General features: G+C 46.5%; 1 pseudogene; it reads right to left on the reverse strand.

Moving 5' to 3' along the window:
• Nucleotides 1–1,361: 1,361 nt before the first annotated feature.
• LOC136573440 (KICSTOR subunit 2-like) lies at nucleotides 1,362–4,044 on the reverse strand (annotated as a pseudogene).
• Nucleotides 4,045–4,439: the final 395 nt, after the last annotated feature.

Here is a 4,439-nt window from a genome sequence, read left to right on the forward strand (position 1 = left end):
CACAGTAGTAATAGTGCCCCCTACAGCAGCCACAGTAGTAATAGTGACCCCCACAGTAGACTCAATAGTAATAGTGACACCCCACAGTGGCCCCAGTAGTAATAGTGACATCTCACAGTGGCCCCAGTAGTAATAGTGACACCCCACAGCGATCCCAGTAGTAATAGTGACATCCCACAGCTGCCCAAGTAGTACTAGTGACATCCAACAGCGGCCCCAGTAGTAATAGTGACATCCTACAGCAGCTCCTGTGGTAATAGTGACACCCCACAGCGGCCTCTGTAGTACTAGTGACATTCCACAGCGGCCCCAGTAGTAATAGTGACATCCCACAGCGGCCCCAGTTGTAATAGCGACATCCCACAGCGGCCCCAGTAGTAATAGTGACACCCCACTGTCGCCCCAGTAGTAACAATGCCCCCAACAGCAGCCCCAGTAGTAATAGTAACTCCCACAGTTGCTTCAGTAGGAATAGTGCACCCCTGAGACCCATATACTTGCCCCCTCCTCCTTGTGGAAACGCTGATCCCAGGTGCACACTGTAACGTCAGTGTGATGTCAGACGCCTCCTCCCCCTTTTCTTATGGATCCTAAGAGGAGACGTCAGGAGAGGTGGAAGAGGGTCCCAGCTGCACACCGATGTCACAGTGTGCGTCAGGATCAGTGCAGTTGAGTGAAGACCAGCAGGGTAGCCGTGGCCCCTGCTGGTATTCACTAACGTGGTAAGCAGCCAGAAGGGCTCTGCGTGCCGCCTCGGGCACACGTGCCATAGGTTCGCCACCACTGTTATAGACTATTCCAGGCTCCCTCAAGGCAGTGAGATGCATTTCATTTAGCATACTGGATTACTGTTTATGTGCTTGTGATTTAACGTTTTATCTTACTACTAATAAAGGGGATTAGTGATGAATATCTCCAAAACATGTTGAGCTGGAGTTATGTTCTACGGTTATGGAAGAAAAGTTTGGACAACTCCCTTTAAGGGCTCCCACCCACTTGCCTTTTTTTCACGCGTTATAGCTTGCCTTTTTTTCAAGCGATTGTCAATGGGACTTTCTAATGTTAAAAACGCTTTGCAAGTTGGTGCGTTTTTAACATTAGAAAGTCCCATTGACAATTGCGTGGAAAAAAAGCAGCAATATAACATGAAAAAAAAAGAAAGCTATAACGCGTGAAAAAAGGCAAGTGGGTGGGTGCCCTCAGGCTGTTTTTTTCAGAGAGAGGTGAGAATTTGTACTTTTCCTCTCCACTTACAGATGTAAGAAAAATAATTTTTCAATTGTTCTTACTGACACATCATTATTATACATTATATTCCAACCAAGTGCCTTTCTGGTTCCCCTTTTTGTTGTTTTTTTCCTTTATGAAAATGCTGTTAGTCTGTCCTGCTTGGAGGTGGCTGCTTGTCTGGATACTTGTAGACTTGTAGATTGTACTGCTGCAGAGTCACCACAGATGTGGGACTGTATTGTAAGCAAAACATATTGGGATTTTGGTGTGAAATCATCCGATGAAGAACACCCGATTGGTATATCTATCCTTTATATGGTTCTGTATTCATGTGGAGCTGTTGTGGAGTACTTTTTCTGATTAGCTTGTAGTTATTGTACATTTATACCACCTATTGGCTTAGTTTACACCATATATTAGTGCAACAATAGTGATGCGACTGTTAGCACACAATGTCACACTTAGGGCATGCCTTTTCCTGTGAGGCCTAGTTGATGCTGCACAAAAGTGCCCTAAAGTGTCTAAAACTATCATAAATGTGATGTAAATAGAGATGAGCGAGCATGCTCATCCGAGCTTGATGCTCGTTTGAGCATTGGCATACTCGAAAGTACTCATAACTCGAGCGAGCTCCACGCGGTGTTCGAGAAAATTTCACCCTCTCCTCCCCACATGTGTAGCGGCATTTTTAGCCAATAAACATGCAGGGAAGGCTTTGCCACCTCCTGCTACGACGTGCCAACCATGTGCCCATCAAGATCAGTGAGGGGCTGGCCAGATCAGGTGACCTAGGATCAAAAAAACTCAGGTAATCTGATGCTTGCCTCACACGGAGGCTGGATTAGCTGAGGGACAGAGCTGCTGTAAATGAAGGAAAGCGGTAATGTAGGTTAGAAGGAGCGTTTAGGCAGGGATCCATTTTCAAAGAACCCAACAGTCCTTTTTAGGACAACAAATCCACTTTTCTGCAGCATCAATTTGGCTTCCTGGGACCAGTAGTGCGCACAAAGCATTCACAAGCATCCCGGCTGTATACTGCATACTGTTACTGGTTCTATACAGTATACTGCTACTGGTGTACACAGACTATATAGGAATAGGCCCAAGTGTGTGTCCTGTAGATCCACACTATATAACAAGACTGTACACATTTTACACTGTCTATTTCTGGCCTGTTTAGAAAAGATACAAAGTGGGAGTCTCTCTCCGATTTCTTTGAATCAAAAATAATCAGAATGGTAAAATGTGGCTCAGATCGTGCCAGAAAATATGTGCTCTGTACTTTCTTGTCATAGAAGTGACATTATCAGTCATTATCATTATAACATTTGGCCAGTGAACAGCAGGTCTCTCAAATGGTAGCAATACTACTGTAGGATATTGGTCGACCCCTTTAGGGGCTTCTCTGTAGGAATCGGAGTGATGGTAGCCATGACTCTGAAAACCTTCTGATCCTCGGTTGTCAAAAATTAAGGAAACGTTTACAGCATCATATTTTCTAATGAAGTTAGATATTTTTCCAAAGTAATCTGGATTCGTTTTAGCTGTGAGCGTCTTCATCTCTGAGGTCTGTTGCCTTAGAGCTTTGTGGGAATAGAAGCTAAACTTGGCAAGCAGGATATTCTTAAATTTAAAGGGGTTGTCCCGCGAATCAAAGTGGGGGTATACACTTCTGTATGGCCATACTAATGCACTTTGTAATGTACATTGTGCATTAATTATGAGCCATACAGAAGTTATTCACTTACCTGTTCCGTTGCTAGCGTCCTCGTCTCCATGGTGCCGTCTAATTTTTTTTTTTGCGCAGTCCGGTCTTCTTCCTTTCTGAATGGGGCTGCTCGTGCCGGAGAGCGGCTTCTCGTAGCTCCGCCCCGTCACGTGTCCCGATTCCAGCCAATCAGGAGTCTGGAATCGGCAATGGACTGCACGGTGCACCGCACGGTGCACCATGGGTGAAGATCCCGGCGGCCATCTTACTTAGGTAAGTAAGAAGTCGCCGGAGCGCGGGGATTCGGGTAAGTACTGGCCGTTTTTTTTTTTTATTCCTGCATCGGGTTTGTCTCGCGTTGAACGGGAGGGCTATTAAAAAACAAAAAAAACCCGTTTCGGCGCGGGACAACCCCTTTAAGGAGCCATGAGAAGAGATATGGTGGCTGCACCGCCTTCTGAAATTGCCCCCCGAAAAGGTGTTTTTTGGTCTCTTTTTGTTATTCAAATATCTGTACTTCTTTAAGTGGCCTCCAAGATGTTCACAAGTTCCTCGGTGTTCACAAACTTCTGACTGCTCAGTGTGTCCATCCGAGCCTGAATAAAGTAGCAGAGCTGTTCTGAGAGATGCGAGAGCAGTTCTTCCAGGTGAGGAGCGGTGCCGCCAGTGGCATTTCTACCAGTTGTGACGATTTTCTTCAGTTCATTGTACAATGAGGTATCATTCGTTCTGATAGAGTCCTTTCTACTGAAGAACAACTGATCACCCTGCTTCTGCCCCAGGAGGCTCATGCTGTGATACGCCTTCTCAGCGGCCACCAAATGCGCCAGAGCAGCCAGCATGGAGGACCACGAGGCTCCCATGCTCTTGTTGGCCTCCTTCTCCCACTCCACGTTGTCCTTGGCTTTGTCATAGGAGAAGTGCCCAAGGTGGGAGAAGAATGTCTGCAGCACATTCTGCTTGGCGGTGACCGGTGCAGTTTTCTGCAGGAGGATCACCGAGGTCGTCATCATCATCAGCAGATCGTCGTCGTCCTCATCGTCGTAGTCGTCATCCTCCTGCTCCGCGGCCGCCGCAGCATCACCCTCGTGCTGGGGCGCCACCATGCAGCACGCCGCCGCCAGAGAGCCGGAACCGCCGAGCTTGCAGCGATATGTTTAACTGTGACTGCGCGGGAAAAGTGACATCTATTTCTGGCCTAAAGCGTACGCAAAATACCCTTAGTCTGTGTCCGCTCGATCCGCACTATATAACAAGACTGTACACATTTGACACTGATAATTTTTGGCTTAAAGCATATGCAAAACCCTCCTGTGTGTTTCCTGTCGATCCACACTATATAACTAGACTGTACACATTTTACACTGTCTATTTTTGACTTAAAGCGTACGCAAAATACCCCTGTGTGTGTCCAGTCGATCCACACCATGTACAAGACTGTATGCATTTTACACTGTCTATTTTTGGTTTAAAGCATACGCAAAATACCTCGCTGTTTGCG

This window comes from Eleutherodactylus coqui, chromosome 7, assembly GCF_035609145.1.
Source record: "Eleutherodactylus coqui strain aEleCoq1 chromosome 7, aEleCoq1.hap1, whole genome shotgun sequence".
NCBI lineage: Eukaryota > Metazoa > Chordata > Amphibia > Anura > Eleutherodactylidae > Eleutherodactylus > Eleutherodactylus coqui.